The sequence below is a fragment of the Symphalangus syndactylus genome, chromosome 4, assembly GCF_028878055.3.
Source record: "Symphalangus syndactylus isolate Jambi chromosome 4, NHGRI_mSymSyn1-v2.1_pri, whole genome shotgun sequence".
In the NCBI taxonomy this organism is placed as follows: Eukaryota; Metazoa; Chordata; class Mammalia; order Primates; family Hylobatidae; genus Symphalangus; species Symphalangus syndactylus.
Window position 1 is genome coordinate 44,373,426 of NC_072426.2, and position 14,502 is coordinate 44,387,927.

General features: G+C 41.0%; 1 long non-coding RNA gene across 1 annotated transcript in view; it reads right to left on the reverse strand.

The window, feature by feature from the left end:
- Positions 1-2,445: 2,445 nt before the first annotated feature.
- LOC134736341 (uncharacterized) overlaps positions 2,446-14,502 on the reverse strand; it is a 50,724-nt gene continuing 38,667 nt past the window's right edge. The window contains exon 4 of the long non-coding RNA XR_010120296.1: positions 2,446-3,573. This is a non-coding gene — a long non-coding RNA (uncharacterized lncRNA). The remainder of the gene's footprint in view (positions 3,574-14,502) is intronic.

The window sequence follows — 14,502 nt, forward strand, 5'->3', positions numbered from 1 at the left end:
ATGAAGATGTGGAAGTGGTGGCCAGCTTGGGGAAAGACATGAGGATAGATCTAGGAAGTTGCTTTTTCAAACTGAAGTCAATCAATGTTCATAAGGGATTTTTTTCCCTTTCTCCTAGAAAAGTCAGCAACTTAAAACAAATTATTTTTGCTTTAAAATTCCAGTTCCCCATATTGCTGGTTAAATGAGGTTTTTCTCTTCAGAGGGCTCCAGCCTGTGATGTTTCCTCCATCCTGGTCCTGCCCCCACCTCCCTCCTTCTTTCTCCTGCCCACCTGTGCCCTTGGAGACACTCTGGGCAGACTCCCCATGTGATCAATCTGACGTCTTAAGTTTAAACGTCATTACCTCAGTATATCAGTAGAAAAAGTTCTATTTCATTGTGTCTTGTGGCAAACTTCAGTTCGGTTAATGGAGGGTTTCGTACTTTTAAAAGTAAGTCAGCTGGGTGCAGTGGCTCACCCCTGTAATCCCAGCACTTTGGGAGGCCAAGACGGGCGGATCACTTCAGGTCAGGAGTTCGAAACCAGCCTGGCCAACATGGTGAAACGCCGTCTCTACTAAAAGTACAAAAAATTAGCCAAGTGTGGTGGTGGGCGCCTGGAGTCCCAGCTACTCAGGAGGCTGAGGCAGAAGAATTGCTTGAACACAGGAGCCGGAGGTTGCAGTGAGCCAAGATTGCACCACTGTACTCTAGCCTGGGCAACAGAGCGAGACTCTGTCTAAAAAAAAAAAAAATATATATATATATATATATATACACGAAAGTAAGGCAGAACCTAATTTTCAGAATTGCATAATGACGGTCACAGTTGACCGACTGGTTCCACGGATTAGGCACTAGGAAAAAAAGATTTTCCAGAGTAATCCCTAGATGATGAAAGCACGAACTCATTACTTTTTTTCTTGCGGTAGTTATTTTTGTTAAGGACCTGTCCATACTGCAGGCAGTGGGTATTTTGTATGGAAGAAGAAAACATTTATCTGCATACAGTTTGCTGAAGTTTTTTTAGTCATTTCTGTTTCAATGTAAAGGCAAGGGTCTTCATTTTGCTAACTGTTGTACATTTCCTATGACTTTTAAAAAGTTGTTTCCCCTGAACTCTCCTTTGGGACAGAAGCGCCCCTGGTGAGGCCATCTGGTGCTAAGCCCCCAATGTGAGGCCTTCCCGGCTCCTCACCTAAGGTTTCCCAACCACATACATGCCCAACCTGACCCTTGCCAGAGCCCCCTGTCCACCCTCATGCCTCTTACCAAAAAGAAGTCATTTCCCCAAACCCAGGGCCTTTCCTGGGCTGACAGGTCAGTCACCGTCTCTGTGTGTGCCATGTTCACATCCTTACGGAGCCCCTGGCTCACATCTCCTCATGGTACCAAGCAGATGGTAGGAGAGCTTCAGAGTCTTCTACCTTCTTGCTGCTCTTTGGCGTGTTACCAAATGGCCTCCAAAGCTCCAGAGCAAACTCTGACCCCTCAAGGAATCTGACCCCAGTCCTTTAGCTCTGATAGTTCCTTTGGCCATAGCTCTCCCTAGCACAGTCCCATTTCCTTGTGGTGTCCCCTGACGATTCCCCACCCCTTTCTCTTGCATCCTCCTCCCTTGTTCTCTGTTTTCTTTATTTTTCAATACTCTCTTATCGGCTCCTCACGCCCAGACCCCTTGGCTCCCTCCCTTGTTCCTGTCTCCATCTCTTTTTGTCTCCATTCTGATGTCCCTGCCCGTTCCTTCTGCCCCCAAGGCCTCCCGACACTTCTTTCAGTGCAGCCCACTGATCACTACCACAGCTCACCTCTGCAAAACGACACCCAGGGAGAAAACATCGACAATATTGTCAACCTGTGTGACAGTTTTGTTTTCCTGTCAAACACTCCTGGTGCCTTTCATTTAAATAGATTCTTTGACAGATATATCTTAGTAGGTTCCCTTTCAGAGGAAAAAATGTACATTTTTAAACTTTTTAGTTTTAGTTTATGTTCTAAGTCTCATAAAACACTGTTATTAGGTCCTACGGGTAAAGAACTGTTTTGGGTTTTTTTGTTTTTTGGCTTCATGGTCATAAGCAAAGTGCCTAGGGTTTCCTGTTGGTTTCAGGTCTTACATGTCACAGCAAACTCCTCAGCACAGGCCTGTGACACACTCAGCTCAGGAGAGGGCAGCAGCCAACTACAATGCAAAGGGATGGACTCCGCTTCCCGGTCTTTAAAACCAAAGGGGAAGACCAGGTGTCCTACTTTGTGCTTCTATAATTCAGTAACTTTTCTGTTGATTTCAGTAAGTCAAACACACTTTTCTTTAGGCCTACTGGATTTTGTTGATTTAGAGAGATGTTCTGGCTCAGGCTTGAGTTGATACTCACCCTTTCCCCACCAAACCCGGGCAGAAAGTTACAGTGAACAAAGAAGGGCTACAATTCCCCCATGCTGAGAAGACCAGCAAGTGCTTCCAGAAATGCTCTTTCCTTTCAGAGAGGGAATCCATTTGGCTTCCCTTCAGTGCATGGCTTGGTGGAATCTGGGATTAGATCCCCAATAAGCGATGAGACACCCAGAGAAACGGAGTGCCTGGTGTTTATGGCAGAATATAGAATAACTCATCTTTTTCTTAACCAATTCTTCAGTTTATGGTTTAGCCAAAAGTAAGCAAGCCAGTTCCATGGCCATCCAAGACCCTGAGAGAAGATCCCCCACCAATATTTCCCATGAATGATCAGGGGTCTACAGAGTTTCCATCACCGAAGCCATTTGAGTTCAGTGTATACGCTCTGGAATGATCAGTGTAAAAATGTCAATCTCTAAGTGGTTCTGTTGCCAAAAGAGTTTATAGATTGTGTTGAAGAGAAAATCAGCACCTGTGTTTTCTGTGGTGTTACTGCAGGGTTCATATAGAATGGAGTGATGTCTCTGGGAATATGGTTGTGCAGGGACCATGTTAAAACAGGTGTCACATGAGCTGTCACCCAGCAGGGGTAGAGACAGAACAGAGCAATGTCCTACTATATTAATTGGCAAGAAAATATGCTGTTAACTGGCACACAAACTCACGGGAACTGGCCGCTTCTATATTGAGACACAGCCTCCAGTCTTCCTATCGAAATATTAACTTAATATCAACCAAAGATGTCCCTCCCCACTTGGAGAGGAGCCCTCAAGGAAGTCTGATTTCTCCAGCTGTTTTCTGAAATAGCCACTTGTGTAGGTGTCCTTCCGGGTCTTGAGGCACTCACATAGGGTTCTTCAAATACGCGTGGTGTTGATCGTTAGTGCCCACAGCCCCCAGCCTGTCCACACCAGGCTGCTGACCATAGTGTGAGGGAGAAGTCTTCTGCAGAACCTGGCGACCCCAGAGCGGCATTCCATTGGGTGGTAGTAATCCCAGAGCATAGTGGTCTCTGTGGGCCTCCCATGGCCCTGGCCACACATGCAGCCTCTTGGTGCTGACCAAAGGGACCCCTCCTGTGCAGAATACCTGTGCCTTCAACCACAGTTTTTCTCCAACAATCCATAACTACTTTAGTCTGTTACGCCAGACTCCACCAAGCACAAAATCATCCCGTGGCCTCTTTGGTTGATAATCTAAAAAGGGGGTTCCAAGGAATTTTAATTAGTCTATAATTTTGAGAGCTTTCTTTATAAGAAAGAGTATAGAATCTCATATCATATTTCAGCAATTTAGTAAAAATAGCATTTTGCTGGGAAAAGAATACTAAGGAGAGGTGCCTGGTTCCCTTCTTCTTAATACTTCCTTTCTGCCCAACTGAACATTGCAAACTTCCACGGCAGCCCAGGATGATCTTGCCTGTTTATTAAAGCAATTGGATTTTATACATTTGATACTTTAGCTCTTTTGTTTAAACTTTTTTTCTTATTTGGTGTACAATATTTAAATGTACAGTATTTTATCTCCATAATTAGCTTAATTATAGAACAGAGTTTCTCTTCCTTCTCATAGTCTTCAGATAATTCAGAAATGTTCAAATCTTCGCACCCACTTTATATATGTTGTGCTGTTTCTAACTTCATATATGTAAATACTTTTTGACATACTTTGGTGTTTCAAGTTCTGTCTCTACTTTTATTGTGATAATTATCACCGTGATTCTGTTATCATTCTTAATGTTGGATTTTTTTTTTCTGGTGCACTCTTTTTTTAATCACCTTGGATATCTTGAAAGTATGTTAGCTATTCGTGTACGTAGACATAGGAAAGTGCTGTGCTTAAATTAAGCTGTAAGCTCTCTGATAGACAGATATTGACCTCAAAATTTGGTCCTCTTAAATGCTACCTATATGGTTTTCTTCCCATTAACAGGTGCTATTTCAACAAAACTTGTTTCTCTGCTGAACTACTCTGTCCTTTCTGTTTCTGACTTTAATTTTTAATTGCCTGTGATTTGGTTTGCCAATGCCTGAATATACCACATCAAAGACAGATATTTCCCTTGACAGTGGCATCTTCTCTCCATTTTGCTAACTTCCAGGCTGAGAGTGAATAGCAAGAAAAACAGCCCAAGTGGCCAGGGTTTGCTAAGAATCTACTGAGCAGACAGCTTCACAAATGGCTCCTCAAGTGTTTTGGCAGTGGGGGACAGACTATCCAGCTAGCCCATAGCCACATCTGTTTGAAACTTCTTGCTTCCTACTTCTCCACCTCCAGGTAGACTTCAACCTGGAATTCTAGAAATATTTGTTGACCCAGGCCCTGCTCACCAGTGAGTCAGCACACACAGAGACAGGCAGTGTGGTCTCAGTTCAGAAGAGACCTTTCTCCCTGACCTGAACACATCCATCCTGGACAGTGTGACACCAGGGTGAGGTCCCTGCATGGGGAGACAGAAGACCTAGGTTCTGGTTCCAGTTCTGTCACTGGTGCAATGACAGCCTTTCTGGGCCTTGGTCCTATAAAATACAGGGCTAGACTTTGAATGCAACACAAATATTCTGTATGGAAAGACTTAGCTGAACAAAATAGCCTATTCTTTGAAATGTAGCTTTGCTACTGCCCAGATGTGGAGGATTTTAGCAAATGAACACAACTGCTCTTTTAAGTAAGAGGTCCTACCCACTGGGAACCACAGGGGCCAATGACTTGAACCACAGTAATGTAATAGGTATCCTAAAGATCAAAGGTGAACCCAAAAGAGTGAGGTGGGAAGATCAATTACTAATTGCACTAAATAAAGGCCCTTTTGAAAAAGCCATCAAATGAAAAAGATGAAGCAGGAACTGGCTAAATTAGCAAAATGGTTAGACAACAGTTAGCCTGACACACTTCAACTTACAAGGAAAAAAAATGGACAGATAATTTTTTGCTGAACTTGTAGTCCTTGCTGTTTCTGTTGTCCTAGAGTTTTATATGCCATTTTATACTTCTCTATGATGTAAATACTTTTCATTATAAAAAATGTAAATATTAACTATATTTTTTGTTTCTGTCTTTTCTAAAATGGAAGTTGATCCAAGTAATAAATTACAAATCATCTATATCTTGTTCTTTTTTTTTTTTTTTTTTTTTTTTCAGAAATTATATACCTTTACTGTCCTTCAGAAGGGAAAGAGTTTCATGATTAAAGAGAAACTTCTTTCCTAACTAATGGAAGTAAGATGGTGCCATATAAGAGGAAAAGATGAAGGGTCAGGAGAGTGGGTTTTAGCTCTGACTTTTTCATTAACAGATGTGGGGCCCTGACTAAGTCAGTTAACCTCTTGGAGCTTCATCTAAAACTGAAAACAGCTGCCAACATTGTTTTAAAACTCAATAAGGTAATAGATGCAAAATGCTTTGAAAGTAAAAAGCTGTACTCAAAGGCATGGAATTACTAAGTCTTAGCTGTCATTGTGTCCATTGGTTGAGGGATGAAAATTTTATATATAGGAAATTTGTTTAATTATTGTATTTTGCTTGAATTCTATTTTGGAACAAAACCAAACAGACATTGAATGTCAAGTTAACTTCTACTGGTACTTCTAAAGGCCCATAATTAATAATCATAATGATCTTATGACCTTTAAGAGCACTGGGGAAGAAATAAGTTTCAACAATCTTTGACAAAATTCTTAAGTCTGAATGTTCTAGGTTTGACCAAAATTTCTTCATCAGTGCCTAACATTCCATGATGAAGGCTTTTCTGGAGGCAGAAATGTAATCAAATGATGTGGAATTGGCAATCCATCCAAAGGGGGAAAGAATCCCAAGGAATGTCCCAGGCAAACTCTACTTTGGATCCAAGGAGCTCACATATACAAATACATCAAACTGAGAAGTGCCTTCTTTTCCTTTGTAAATGACCAAACTGAACCAATTCAACCAACAGGAAAGCCACAATGATTAGCAGCTTACTTCACACTTCAACAGACCAAAAGGCTTGACCGTGGATTCTTGCCATGTTGGAGTAGAAAGAAGCCTTAAAGATCATCTGCACCCCTCGCATCTTACAAATGAGAGACTTGGAATTTATGTGACTCATCCAGGGTCATTCAAAATCATGGGCCGTCCAGCTCATGAGAAAAACAGCTAGGGATAAAGAGACAATATAGTCCTTCTCAGCAGCTGTGGTTCCACCTGCTCCACCTTCAGCTCAGGATGAGGGACATGGAAGGCAGGTGGAGGGGAACTTGTGCTTTCATCTCTCAGCCACTTACAGGCCCCCCATCTTCCCCTGAGACCATCAGAAATACAGGCATTGCACTGTACAGTTTGGGGATCTTGTCTGTGGATGAGGACAATTGTGTCATAAAAGTAAAAGCTTCCATCTCTCCTCCTTTTGTGAGAAGCAGGATGGGACTGGGAAGTCCCTGAAGAAGTGGGTTCCAGGTCTGAGTCTTCCATTAAGCATGATCATGAGCCCTTCCTTCTGTGAAATGCTAGCACTGAGCATTTAAAAGCACCTTCTCCACTTTCTCTTTCCTGGCTTTTCCTGTCTCACTGCCAGCCCTGAACTTCTATCAGACCCTTGATGCAGAATTTGTAAAACAGGAAGTTATCTTAGATACACAGTCCTGTGATTTCCAATTAATTAACCCAACAATTCAGAAAATGGCATTAGAAAGAATTTCAGCTGTGTTTTGTTTTAAATGACTGATATTTAAAAGTTCTAGTTTAAAAGTCTCCAGAAAATTGATCTGGGTAACCAAATCTTGGAAAGACAGGAAAAACAAGTGGCTGAATCTTTCCACAAACAATCAGGATTTGGAAGGATTTTTGCTAAAAGATAATGTTCAGGAAAAGGTAATATCATACTCTTACACTGATATAAAAATGAACACGTTAAAGATTTTATTTGACTCATATGATGAGGGAACCAGACAGATGTTTTCGCCGGTCCAAAGGAAAAAATCAAACAAGCACAAATTATATGCAGTAAAGGAAGGTTGAGATGAACTGCAAATGGAAACAAAGTCAGTTATCACTATCAGACAGTATATAATTTATATAATTATCAGTTACCTACAAATTGGAAAGGGCTGCAAAATAGCTCAAAGACAATGAATAGTATAGAACCTGATACCCCAGAAGGATATGTTATAGATGTGGCATCATTTTCCATTAAAGCACAGAATTTTTTTCCTACAACTGTAAAGCAATACTCTGCCTTATTTAATACCTAGACTTATTTCACAGACATTAAAACACATCACCCTTTTCAACTCATATATTAGGCTGGTAAATGTGTAATCAGAAAAACCCCTGGGCAGATATTGATGGAGCCCTGTATTTGAGTGTTAAGCTTCTGATCTCTGAATTCTCTGAGCCCTTTTCCTCTGTCTATCCACTGTCTCCACCCCATACCCTACCCCCACTTAGCTTGGGGCTAAGAACTCTTGACATAAATACTAACTCTGCAGAGCTGATCAAAAGCAGATGTAGTGAAGGATGTTGACCCCGGATTTCATAGCAGTCATCACTGGGTGAGTAATAAATCTCTATGTTTATATGGCTAGAGTCTTTCCTCTGAATTAAAGACCACTAATCTTTCACATTTGTGGCTGCTGACTGGGAAGAACATCTTTGTTACTGGCCTCTTAATTCAATGTGCCAACAGCTAAGATGCTCTTAGAATAATAAATTAATTGCAGTCTCCCTCCTGACCTCATACACCCCCATGCAGTCTCCCTCCTGACCTCACAGAGGTCCATCCAATGATACTTCATGCTTATCATCCACCCACTCTTTTTAATTGGGCTGGCAGAATCATAATATCTTAGTCCTGGAGACATGAACTATGTCTCCCTCCCCACTTTTTCAGTATTAATTAATGTGGTCATTATACTCTTGCCATTGCTAAGGATACAGTGATTTCCTTAGCACTGATGGATCATTTCACGTTAAAATAATAAATCAGAATATTAATTCAAGATGTGGCTGTGACCCTAAGAAGTTATGTGGCTGTGGCACTAACAAGTTATGTGCCTTCACCAGCCCTTCATCTCCCAAGGCCTCTTCTTCATAAAAGTGAAGACATTGAATTCTAAATCTTTTTTATTCTATCATGGTTTACAGTGATAGCTGGTGATATATTGTGGCCATTGGTGTCTTTAATATATTGTGACTATAGTAGCAGCTGTTGACAGCCTGTAGGTGTGATTGGAAAACGGCAATGTACCCTCTCAGAAGTAAGATTTTAATGTGGGAATTGGAAAGAGATTGGTTTGGATAACTCCAATCACATAGAGATCTCTTTCCTAACTCATTCCTCATTTGAGAAAAGTAGTAAATTCCCAAAAACAAGCTATTAAATGGCATCTCCAAGGATTCTGAACTTGAACAGGCCTTCAGGAGTTTAGGTACTGGATATTCCAAAAATAGATTGTTTATCTCCACGGCTTTTGAAGAGTGAGGATGGGTTATGCCGACTTAAATACATTCTTGTTCAGCCCCTCTACCTCCACATTCTCACTGGCAACAATGGATTTTTTTTTTTTTTTTTTTGAGACGGAGTCTCGCTCTGTTGCCCAGGCTGGAGTGCAGTGGCGCAATCTCGGCTCACCGCAACCTCCGCCTCCCGGGTTCACACCATTCTCCTGCCTCAGCCTCCCGAGTAGCTGGGACTACAGGCGCCCGCCTCCGTGCCCGGCTAATTTTTTGTATTTTTAGTAGAAACGGGGTTTCACCATGTTATCCAAGATGGTCTCGATCTCCTGACCTCGTGATCCGTCCGCCTCGGCCTCCCAAAGTGCTGGGATTACAGGCGTGAGCCACCGTGCCCGGCCAACAATGGATATAAAAATACAATGTAATGGAGAGATATTCAGCGAAAACGTTGGCCTGTACTTTTCAAAAATATCAGTGTCATGAAAGACAAAGAACAATGAGGAACTGATCCAGAATAACAAAGAGTAAAGATTAAAGAGACATGGAAAATACATTCAGGGCCAGAAAAAAAATGGACAAAAAGTTCATTATAGGGCAATTGGCAACATTTGAATATGGTGTGACATTATATAAGTGAATATTCTTGTGCTTAGAAAATACACACTGAAATATATAAGTGAATATTCTTGTCCTTAGAAAATACATACTGAAATATATAAGTGAATATTCTTGTCCTTAGAAAATACACACCAAAGTATCTAGCTGTAAAGGAGAAAGATGTCTACAACTTACTCTCAAATCACTCAGGAAAAAAAAAATTTAATTGAAAAAAGATAAAAAGATAAGTTGAAAAAACTGAAAAAGAAAATAAGAAAACAATTGTGGGAAATAAGACAAAGAGGGACAAATCTGAATGAAGGATATACAGGAGTTCTTTACACTGCTATAGCTATTTCTTGTGTTTGAAATTATTTACAAAAATATATTAAAAAGAAGACAGTGTAGAAATAATTTCAATGTTCTAAGACAAAATAATTTTGAACCTAAATTCTATATGCAATCAATTATTTAAGTATTATGACAAAATAAAAACATGTTCAGACTGCAGGACTTAGAATATTTCTTTGGCCATAAACTCTCACTGAAATTAATGCTAGAAAATGTACTTGAGCAAATAAAAAGACATGGGATACAAGAAACTATTATATCCATAGAAATTGGTAAAATGTGTAACTAAGCCTAAATAATTGTTGTTTTATTGATAGAATCTAGAAGAAACAAAAATCCCAAGTAGTTTCAGCAAGGAAAGTAGCAGAGACCTGGGGAAGGAGAAAGTAAAATCATACCTAGTTTATCCCTTATTCTGAATAAGAGGAAGAGAGAAATACTGATTAATTGTGGTCATACAGAGGAGATACCATGTGCTAAAATTTAAAGGCATTCAGGGTGACATCAGTACTAATGGAGGAGTAAGGAGTTCGGAACCTTCTCTCCTCCATAAAATCAACTAAAACAATGGCAAAAATTCTCAGAATCGACTTTCTCAGGACTCTAAAATTAATGAAAGGCTTACAGCAATCCAGGAGCATTTATTCAAGAAAATTGGCTGAAACTTGGTAAAAACAGGGAGTTTTGTGGAGTTTTAACTTGCCTATTTCCATGACCCTCCTCAGATCAGCAGTAGCCTTGAAAATACGAAACCAGCAGCCTGGCAGCCAGACGCCCTGGGGTTGGGCAGGAAGTGGGGTGCAGGAGGGAAGGTGGTTATGTGGGAGGCAGAACCAGCTTGGAGCTCATTCAAGGCCATGCTTCCAGAGAATTATCATTACTTAACCTGTCTGGTCATTCCCTGGAAGACCCTATTCACAACACTTATCTTATTTGACCCAGATCAGGGTTAGCCCAATGTAAACAGCCTCTTCTCCAGGAGAATTTGTCAGAAACAAACAGCAGTGACTATTTAATATGGTGGCTGCCTGGGTCGTGGCTAACAGCTGGGACAAACAATATTCCAACCAAAATGTTTAAAGGGTAAATCTGAGAAATGAGATATCCATGGGGATTTTTTTAAAACTCCAACATACTCACAGTAGTCTAGAAAAACATGTGCATGTACAGGGCTGTGGGTATGCTCAGGAAAGGTCTGAGAAAGCCCTAGGCTATCACCTCTGGCTGACCTTGAGGCCCTACACAAACAGTAAGTGAACACTAAGCAAGAGTTGTCATCCCTGGCTGAGTGTTAAAGGCATGCCTCAATATGCATACAGAGCCTCTTAGCACAGAATGGGAGACTTATTTGTTCTAGTCATTTGAGGAAATCTCTGTGTAATCATTAGCTGATGTCTAAGTTAACTGAGCAGAGACATCAGTGACCACACATGATGAATAAAGACATTATAGAATTACCTCAAAAAAGTCACTATCAAAAGAAAACAATAATAACAACAAACAGCAAGGACAGCAAAACATGGAGTGGGGAGGGGGAAGAAAGAATCTGATTCCCAGAGATGACACCTAATATTATACGGTGTTCTGTTTCAATTAAAATTTTAAAATATGCAAAAAGAAAGAAAACCTACATACAAGAAAAAAGCAGGTAATAGAAACTACCTTTGTGGAAGCCAGATGTTGGACTTACTAGACAAAGACATTAAAATCACTATTTTAGATATGTTCAAAAAAAAAAATCCATGGGTAAAGAACTAAAGGAAAATATGAGAATAATATCTCACTGTATAGACAATATGAATAAATTGATAGAAATTATAAAATGGAACAACCAGAAATCCTAAGGTTAAGAAAATACAACTGGACCAGGTGTGGTGGCTCACACCTGTAATCCCAGCACTTTGGGATGCCAAGGCGGGCAGATCACCTGAGGCTAGTTCAAGACCAGCCTGGCCAACATGGTGAAACCCCATCTCTACTAAAAATACAAAAATTAGCTGACAGTGGTGGCAGTGCCTGTAGTTCCAGCTACTTGGATGACTGAGGCAGGAGAATAACTTGAACCTGGGAGGCAGAGGTTGCAGTGAGCCAAGATCATACCACTGCACTCCAACCTGGATGACAGAGCAAGACTCCGTCTCAAAAAGAAAGAAAGAAAATACAACTGAATTGAAAATTTCACTAAAGAGGTTAAACAGCACATATGAGCATACAGAAGACGGAATCAGCAAACTTGAAGATAGTTCAACTGAGGTTATTCAGTCTGAGGAACAGAAAGAAAAGGCAATGAATAAAACTAAACAAGCCTCAGGGACATAAGGGAAATCATCAAGCATATCAACACATGCATACTGGGAATCTGAGAAGAAGGAAGAGAAACAGACAGAAAGAATATACAAAGAAATAATGGCCAAGACCAGCCTGGCCAACATGGTGAAACTCTGTTGAAAAATATAAAAATTAGCCAGGCATGATGGCAGGTGCCTGCAATCCCAGGTACTCGGGAGGCTGAGACAGGAGAATTACTTGAACCTGGGAGGCAGAGGTCACAGTGAGCCGAGATTTTGCCATTGCTCTCCAGCCTGGGCGACAGAGTGAGACTCCATCTCAAAAAAAAAAAAGAAAGAAAGAAGTAATGGCAAAGAGGCAGATGTAAATAGTGTTTTATCAATTACATTATATGTAAATGGATTAAACATGCCAATCAAAACACAGAGATCATCAGAATGGATAAAAATATGATCTATCTATATGTAATTTACAAGAGACATATTTTGAATTCAGAGACACAAATAGAACAAACGATAATCTAAAGAAAACTGGAGTGGCTATACTCACATTACACAAAACAAACTTTAAGACAAAAATTGTTACTAGGGGCAAAGAAGGACATTTTAAAACAATAAAAGAATCAATCCATCAAGAAGATATGGTCATTATACCACTGATGTCAGCAAGATGGTTAGCTAGAGTTGCCTGGCACTTTTTCTCCCTGACAAAAAGGGACCAAAACAATGAATAAACAACTGGAGTGACTAAGGAAGTATGTTGGAGAGCACCTAAGGATAGGAAAACCCCATGGAGCATGGAAGCCCAGGATAGCATCATAGAGAGAGGAGTGGCACACCCTGCATCTGTAGCACTGTCTTTCCCACCAGGATTGGCTAGGAGTCAGGGGGTACTTTTTCTTACAGGGAGAAGGTAAGTTGGAGATCCCTAGTGGTCCTCATAGCCACTACAGACACCAGCAGTTCTTGCTAGAAAAGAGTCTCTCAGTCCTCACAGGCCCTGAATTCAGTTTGGGGAGTTCTGGAAGTTTCTGTGGCTGCATTGCCCTGGAGGAAGAGCCCAAGTTGTGCACCACCTATCCCCACAACCTGAGCTGCTCTGACATGGTACCATCTTCAAGCTGGACACACCGCTAGAGTGCATCCTGCCCTAGGGGCTAGTGGCCACTGCCTTTCTCCATCCATGAGACCCTGTTATCATTCCAACATGTTCACATAAGTGACTGTGACACCACAACCCCAACTGCACGGAACCTAGAACCAATGGAATGATGGAGACTCTGGTGGTCAAACCCACAGAGCACTCCTTGCCACCCGAATCCCAGGGAACAGGTGAACCCATATAGTAGGAATGCCACTGATCAGGCAGCCAGCCTGTCACACTTACACAGAGTTGTGCTGCACAGCTGGCAAACCTGCTGTGCCTGCACACACCCATGCGAAGCCTGACAGCCAGCAAAGCAGCAGCCCAACTTCACAGAGAGACCAACCAGCCTGCCACACTAGCATGCACTCATGCCCAGCTGTACAGCCAGTATAGCAGTGGTCCTACCTTCCCAGAGAGCCCACTGCATAGCTGGTTAGACTGCTGTACCTGTATGTGCCCAGCTTGACAGCAAGGCTGGCAGCATGAAAAGCCCCCACTAGAAAGCCCACCATATAGTCTGCTGGCCCACCATGCCCAAACATGCCTGACCTAAAACCTGCCCAGACTCCCCACCCTCCAGCAAAACCATGCCACTGCCATCACAAACTTCTGCAGTTTAGACCACTGAGGCAATCAGAGACATTACTGGTGAGATTATAGCTGAAAAAAAAAAAAAACACACACAGAGACCACAGTATTGAGTCCACCCAGAGCCAAAGCTAACACAGTGCCCAATCAATCTAGAACCCATCTACAGGAAAGCCTCTCCCTATAAAAGTTAAGTCTAGAGAATTGGAAAAAGCAACTGTTCCACTAGATGCACAGATATCAACATAGGAACACAAAAAACATAAAAAACCCAAAAGAACAATATAAGTTTCCAGTAACAGACCTTAAAGAAATGGATATTTACAAAATACCCAAAAAGGAATTCGAAATAATGATCTTCAGGAATATCAGTGAGATACAATAATATACAGACAACTCAATAAAATCAGGAAAGCAATTCATGATCTGAATAAGAAATTCAACAAAGGGAGAGTTATCATAAAAAAGAAAAGAAAAAAAGAAAAAAAAAACAAATCATGGACCTGAAGAACTCAATACATGAAATAAAAAATACAGTTGAGAGCTTCAACAACAGACTAGATCAGGCAGAAAATAAGAATTTCTGAACTTGAAAACAGGTCTCTTAAAACAACCCAGTGAGAGAGAGGGAAAAAAAAAAGAACTAATAAAAAGAATAAGAAACCCTACGGGAGTTATAGGACACCATTGAGCATATAAATATTCACATTACAGAGGTGTCA